An 8212-nucleotide genomic window follows, 5' to 3' on the forward strand; every position below is an offset into this window, starting at 1 on the left:
TTAACGTTTATTTATTTTTGAGACAGAGAGAGACAGAGCATGAATGGGGGAGGGTCAGAGAGAGAGAGGGAGACACAGATTCTGAAACAGGCTCCAGGCTCTGAGCTGTCAGCACAGAGCCCGACGTGGGGCTTGAACTCACGAACCGCGAGATCATGACCTGAGCCGAAGTCGGACGCTTAACTGACTGAGCCACCCAGGCGCCCCCAGGAAAACCATTTTTATGTAAAAATAACTAAGGGGTGCCTGGGTGATTCAGTTGGTTAAGCACCAACTTCAGCTCAGATCATGATCTTACAGCTTATGAGTTCGAGCTCCACATTGGGGCTGTGCTGACAGCTCAGAGCCTGGAGCCTGCTTCGGATTCTGTGTCTCTTTCTCTACCCTGCTCCTGCTCTGTCTCTCTCTCTCAAAAATGAATAAACAAAATAAATTAAATAACTAAAAAGTATTAAGGCCAATTCCCATACAAAGTTATTATAATAAAAAGAGAAAGAGAAGTACACTACTGTTCCTATGCCAGAAAGACATGCCTACAATACAGATCAGAACTGTCATCTATTGTACTTGCTTTGGCAGCATATATACTAAAATTGGAATGATACAGATATTAGCACGGTCCCTGCTCAAGGATGGCACGCACGTTTGCAAGCATTCCATATTTAAACACAAAAATCCTGTGATCTACTATTTCAAAATGATGAAAGGTATTAAAATGTTACAAGACCTGAGAAAACAAAACACAGTAGTAGTCCACCCCTATTCATGGTTTTGCGGCCTGTGGTTTCTGTTATCTGTGGTCACGAAGCAGATGATCCTCCTTCCGGCATATCATCAGAGGTCAGTAGTCTCCTAACACTGTGTCACAGCACCTACATCATCCCCTCACTTCATCTCATCATGTAGGCATTTCGTCATCTCACATCATCATCATCATTGTCATAAGAGTGAGTACAGTCTGATATTTTGAGAGAGAGACCACATTCACACAACTTTAATTACAGTAGATTGTTACAATTGTTCTCTTTTATTATTGCTGTTAATCTCTTGTGCCTAATTTATAAACTTTGTCATAGGTATGTGTGTATAGGAAAAAATATAGTATATGTAGGGTTTGGTACTATCTGTGGTTCCAGGCATCCACTGGGCACCTTGGAACAGATTCCCCACAGATAAGGGGTGTCTACTATATATCATAATTAGAAAAACTCAGAAATGAGGTGACAACTCAGCAAGGAATAAACAATAAAAAAATTAATTTCAAAAGTGAAGACTAAATTAGAAGGAACACAAGACTGAACAAACCCATTACATATTGCCTTGGAAGAAACAGAAGGTGAAGGAGGAAAGTTAAAAAACAACAAAAAAAAAATCAATGAAGTATGAGATTGAAGGGAGTCAAGAGGAAGGAACAAATATTGAGGATGGACAAAGAAGATTAGTTACATGGATTATGGCATCCTTGAAGAAGAAAGCTAAAGTAAAGGAACAGAACAAATACTAAATACTATAATTAAGAAAATTTTCCTGAAAAAAACCAAACATTCGAATTTCACACTGAAAGCATAACTGAGAATATTGAATCAGAAGGACCAGCGACAAGACATAGTCTAGTAAAATCACTGAATGTAAAGGAAAAGGAACAAATTGGGGCATATCTAGGAAAAAAGAGCAGGTGACTTATAAGGAAAAGAAAATTAGGTTACCATTGTCAACAAGCAAGAACTCAGGGAACATTATTCCAGTAAACCCTGCCTAAGGAATCTACAAGAGAATGAGCTTCACACATTTGAAATGACCAGAAGGACATCAAAATAAGGACTGACGAGGATTAAATATATGGTTAACTGTGTAACTAAGATGAAAGGGTAAGAGTACAAGGAGGTTATTTAAAAAATAACAAATTTCAAATTAAAAACCCTTGTTTTTCAACCCATGCCTGTAACTTCAGTGTGAGATGCTATTTTTTGCAAAGTCCAACCAGTTTTTTAAATTTGTCTCACCAACAATTGTGTCTCAAAAATCAGACCTGAATAAATGCATGCATTATTCCTATCTGATTCAGCAAAGAAGTCACTCATATCACTGATGAATGAGATTCCTTTTAACGTGAATGTTGGTTGCTATTTTTGTTTCTGTTAATGAGTAACACAAATGTGAAACAATGAAGATGTGTAAGAGAAGTGCACTCATTTGTCAATGATGCAAGTGACCTCTTTGATGAATTGGGTAATAGTGTTCAAATATCTTCTCATTTTTGGGGTGCTATTCAAAATGGCTACAGACACAATGTCCTTTATTTTATCTATCTATCTATCTATCTATCTATCTATCTATCTATCTATCGAGAGAGAGTGCGTGGAGGAGACGGACAAAGGGAGAGAGAGGAAGAATCCCAAGCAGGCTCCACACTCAGCACGGAGCCCAACACGGGGCTGGATCCCACAACTCTGGGACCATGACCGAAATCAAGAGTCGGATGCTCAACCGACTGAGCCACCCAGGTGCCCCCATGATACCCTTTTTAAAGTTTAATTTTCATTATTAAAATTTTCTCCACTTTTTAAAGTCTACACAATCATGAAAAACAACAAATCAAGGGGCTCCTGGGTGGCTCAGTCTATTGAGCATCCAAGTCTTGATTTCAGCTCAGGTCAGGATCTCACAGTTCATGAGATCGAGTCCCACATTGTCACTGTCAGCACACAACCTGCTTGGGATTCTCTCTCTCCTTCTCACTCTACCCCTCCCCTGCTCACACACACACACACTCTCTCTCTCAAAATAAATAGATAAATGTTAAGCAACAACAACAACAATAACAAATCAAGTCCTCATTTGTGTCATTTACCAATTTCTGTGGTGTGACTATTCTGATTCACATCACGTCTACCAGTGTGATGTCACTGAATGCAGAGCTGAGAAGAGTCATGTACCACTCACCATTACACAGGAATACAGTGTTTTCACCATGCAGATATAATAAATTTAAATAATCTGAAAAGCATAGCTAGTCACATGTAGCAAAATAATTAGGAACTGATGAGTTTTGAGTATTTTCTACCTTTGCTTTTAATATACTTAGTTGTAAGTTTATATAATCTAGTTTTAACAATGGATGTGTTTAAAAACCAGGTGGCAAAGTTTCTGAATATTTAACAATTCGCTATCCTGAGCTGGTGTGAGCTGGCTCTAGCACACCACTGAGTAAGAGAGATAGAAAATGTAGTATGTAATGGTCTGACAAAGTAAACGGAGTACAACTATCTTAAGAACAGAAGAGGGTATGAATTTTTTTAATGTTTTCGGTAACCATATTGGTAATAATATTAGTATTATTATTCTGAGACTGCTGTGTGTGTAGTAGGAGATAAAATGAATAATTATGGGATATATTAATTTTATCATCCTCTACATTCTTGAGAATCAGAATTCTCATATGGAAGAAAGGACATACAGAGATAATAGAAAAGAAGTTCCATAAAAGCTTGAGTTGGAACTGGAACTCTCAATCTGGATGCAACAATATTTTACATAGATTTCTTAGTTCTGTCTCCTGAACAGGCCTAGAAACAGTGATCAATCCAGAAACAGTGAGCATCCTTTGTGCCCAGACTGTGGCACAATCTACAATTCTTATTACAATTTCCAGTAAAAGAAACTTGAGTTCTTAGAGAAATGGTAAAATCTAGGACTGGGCAAGAAATGAACAAAACAAACCTAGAATATCCTACATTACCAGATAGAAAGAATCAAATACTACTAGCATCATGTCAATGATTCAGGAACCAGTTTTAAAAGGCTACTAATGGTCCAAAATGGGACAATTTGAGCTCAATAATGACAATAATTACAATGGATTGATACCCATCAAAATGTTTAAATTGCAAAGTTCATGATTGTGTGTGTGTGGTGTGTGGATGTGTGGGTGTGTGCGTGTGTGTGACCTTTGGAGAATGATAAAGAAACAATTCATTATTTTTTTTTTTTATTAAAATTTTTTTTTTCAACGTTTATTTTATTTTTGGGACAGAGAGAGACAGAGCATGAACAGGGGAGGGTCAGAGAGAGAGGGAGACACAGAATCGGAAACAGGCCCCAGGCTCTGAGCCATCAGCCCAGAGCCTGACGCGGGGCTCGAACTCACGGACCGCGAGATCGTGACCTGGCTGAAGTCGGACGCTTAACCAACTGCGCCACCCAGGCGCCCCTAGAAACAATTCATTATTTTTAAAACTGGTAGATTAAGGGAAGGAATCCAATATTTATCCTGCCTTTCCTATATGAATTGCAGCACTTGCTGATAGGAGTTGATGAGGGTAAGTGTGTTATTATAAAGGTAATCCAACAAATAAAATGATACAATTTGCATATCACCATTAGGCTATTTCTTTTTTTTTTTATTTTTTAAAAATTTATTTTTAATTTTTTAAAAAATTTACATCCAAATTAGTTAGCTTATAGTGCAACAGTGATTCAGGAGTAGATTCTTTAATGCCCCTTACCCATTTAGCCCACCCCCCCTCCCACAACCCCTCCAGTAACCCTCTGTTTGTTCTCCATATTTATGAGTCTCTTCTGTTTTGTTCCCCTCCCTGTTTTTATATTATTTTTGTTTCCCTTCCCTTACATTCATCTGTTTTGTCTCTTAAAGCCCTCATATGAATGAAGTCATATGATGTTTGTCTTTCTCTGACTGACTAATTTCACTTAGCACAATACCCTCCAGTTCCATCCACATAGTGGCAAGATTTCATTCTTTTTGATTGCCGAGTAATACTCCATATTAAATATATACCACATCTTCTTCATCCATTCATCCATCGATGGACATTTGGGCTCTTTCCATACTTTGGCTATTGTTGATAGTGCTGCTATTAACATTGGGGTGCTTGTGTCCCTTTGAAACAGCACACCTGTATCCCTTGGATAAATACCTAGTAGTGCAATTGCTGATTTGTAGGGTAGTTCTATTTTTAGTTTTTTGAGGAACCTCCATACTGTTTTCCAGAGTGGCTGCACCAACTTGCATTCCCACCAACAATGCAAAAGAGATCCTCTTTCTCTGCATTCTGTTGTCTGAGTTGTTAATGTTAGCCATTCTGAGGGGTGTAAGGTGGTATCTCATTATGGTTTTGATTTGTATTTCCCTGATGATGAGTGATGTTGAGCATTTTTTCATGTGTCGGTTGGCCATCCGGATGTCTTCTTTGGGGAAGTGTCTCTTCATGTCTTTTGCCCATATTGTCACTGGATTATTTGTGTTTTGGGTGTTGAGTTTGAGAAGTTCTTTATAGATTTTGGATACTAACCCTTTATCTGATATGTCGTTTGCAAATATCTTCTCCCATTCCGTAAGTTGCCTTCTAGTTTTGCTGATTGTTCCCTTGGCTGTGCAGAAGGTTTTTATTTTGATGAGGTCCCAATAGTTCATTTTTGCTTTTGTTTCGCTTGCCTCCAGAGACGTGTTGAGTAAGAAGTTGCTGTGGCTGAGGTCAAAGAGGTTTTTGCCTTCTTTCTCCTCGGGAATTTTGATGGCTTCCTGTCTTACATTGAGGTCTTTCATCCATTTTGAGTTTATTTCTGTGTATGGTGTAAGAAAGTGGTCCAGGTTCATTCTTCTGCACGTCGCTGTCCAGTTTTCCCAGCACTACTTGCTGAAGAGACTGTCTTTATTCCATTGGATATTCTTTCCTGCTTTGTCAAAGATTAGTTGGCCATACGTTTGAGGGTCCATTTCCGGGTTCTCGATTCTGTTCCATTGACTTGTGTGTCTGTTTTTGTGCCAGTACCGTACTGTCTTGATGATTACAGCTTTGTAGTACAGCTTGAAGTCCAGGATTGTGATGCCTCCTGCTTTGGTTTTCTTTTTTAAGATTGCTTTGGCTATTCGGGGTCTTTTCTGGTTCCATACAAATTTTAGGATTGTTTGTTCTAGCTCTGTGAAGAATGCTGGTGTTATTTTGATAGGGATTGCATTGAATATGTAGATTGCTTTGGGTGCTATCGACATTTTAACAGTAGTTGTTCTTCCTATCCAGGAGCATGGAATCTTTTTCCATTTTTTTGTGTCTTCTTCAATTTCTTTCATAAGCTTTCTATAGTTTTCAGTGTATAGATTTTTCACCTCTTTGGTTAGGTTTATTCCTAGGTATTTTATGGTTTTGGTGTAATTGTAAATGGGATCGATTCCTAGATTTCTCTCTCTGTTGCTTCATTGTTGGTGTATAGGAATGCAACCGATTTGTGTGCATTGATTTTATATCCTGTCACTTTGCTGAATTCATGGATCAGGTCTAGCAGTTTTTGGGGGGAATCTTGAGGGTTTTCCATTTACAGTATCATGTCATCTGCAAAGAGTGAAAGTTTGACCTCCTGGCTGATTTGGATTCTTTTTGTGTCTTTGTGTTGTCTGATTGCAGAGGCTAAGACTCCCCATACAATGTTGAATAACAGTGGCGAGAGTGGACAGCCCTGTCTTGTTCCTGACCTTAGGGGGAAAGCTCTCAGTTTTTCCCCATTGAGGATGGTATTAGCATTGGGTCGTTCATATATGGCTTTTATGATCTCGAGGTATGATCCTTCTGTCCCTACTTTCTGGAGGCTTTTTGTCAAGAAAGGATGCTGTACTTTGTCAAATGCTTTTCTGCATCTATTGAGACGATCATGTGGTTCTTGTCCTTTCTTTTATTGATGTGACGAATCATGTTAATTGTTTTGGGGATATTGAGTCCACCCTGCATCCCAGGTATAAATCCCACTTGGTCATGGTGACTATTTTTTTTAATGTATTGTTGGATCCGGTTGGCTAATATCTTGTTGAGGATTTTTGCATCCATGTTCTTTGGGGAAATTGGTCTATGGTTCTCCTTTTTAGTGGGGTCTCTGTCTGGTTTTGGAATTAAGGTGTTGCTGGCTTCCTAGAAAGAGTTTGGAAGTTTTCCTTCCATTTCTTTTTTGGTGGAACAGCTTCAAGAGAATAGGTGCTAACTCTCCTTTAAATATTTGGTAGAATTCCCCCGGAAAGCCATCTGGCCCTGGACTCCTGTTTTTTGGGAGATTTTTGATTACTAGTGCGATTTCCTTACTGGTTATGGGTCTGTTCAAATTTTCTATTGCTTCCTGTTTCAGTTCTGGTAGTGTATATGTTTCTAGGAATTTGTCCATTTCTTCCAGATTGCCCATTTCATTGGCGTATAATTGCTCATAATATTCTCTTATTATTGTTTGTATTTCTGCTGTGTTGGTTGTGATCTCTCCTCTTTCATTCTTGGTTTTATTGATTTGGTCCTTTCCTTTTTCTTTTTGATCAAACTGGCTAGTGGTTTATCAATTTTGTTAATTCTTTCAAAGAAGCAGTTTCTGGTTTCATTGATCTGTCCTACTGTATTTTTGTTTTTTGTGGGGTTTTTTTGGTTTTGATAGCATTGATTTCTGCTCCAGTCTTTATTATTTCCTGTCTTCTGCTGGTTTTGGGTTTGATTTGCTGTTCTTTTTCTAGCTCTTTAAGGTGTAAGGTTAGGTTGTATATCTGAGACCTTTCTTCCTTCTTTAGGAAGGCCTGGATTGTCCTATACTTTCCTCTTATGACCGTCTTTGCTGTGTCCCAGAGGTTTTGGGCTGTGGGGTTATCATTTTCATTGGCTTCCATGTACTTTTTAATTTCCTTTTTAAGTTCTTGGTTATCCCATTCATTCTTTAGTAGGATGTTCTTTAGTCTCCAAGTATTTGTTATCTTTCCAAATTTTTTGTTGTGGTTGATTTTGAGCTTCATAATGTTGTAGTCTGAAAATATGCATGGTATAATCTCAGTCTTTTTGTACTTGCTGAGGGCTGATTTGTGTCCCAGTATGTGATCTATTCTGGAGGATGTTCCATGTGCACTGGAGAAGAATGTATACTCTGCTGCTTTAGGATGGAATGTTCTGAATATACCTGTTAAGTCCATCTGGTCCAGTGTGTCATTCAAAGCCAGCGTTTCCTTGTTGATTTTCTGATGATATGATCTGTCTGTTGCTGTAGGTGGGGTGTTGAAGTCCCCTATTATGGTATTACTATCAGTGAGTTTCTTTATGTTTGTGATTAATTGACTTATATATTTGGGTGCTCTCACATTTGGCGCATAAATGTTTACAATCGTTAGGTCTTCTTGGTGGATAGACCCCTTAATTATGATATAATGCCCTTGTTCATCTCTTGTTACAGTCTTTGT

At 38.4% G+C, this 8212-nt stretch overlaps 1 pseudogene; it reads left to right on the top strand.

Moving 5' to 3' along the window:
• The first annotated feature begins 567 nt into the window (after positions 1-567).
• LOC123584547 lies at positions 568-666 on the top strand (annotated as a pseudogene).
• Positions 667-8212: the final 7546 nt, after the last annotated feature.

The sequence above is a fragment of the Leopardus geoffroyi genome, chromosome B3 (assembly GCF_018350155.1).
Source record: "Leopardus geoffroyi isolate Oge1 chromosome B3, O.geoffroyi_Oge1_pat1.0, whole genome shotgun sequence".
NCBI classification, from domain to species: Eukaryota; Metazoa; Chordata; class Mammalia; order Carnivora; family Felidae; genus Leopardus; species Leopardus geoffroyi.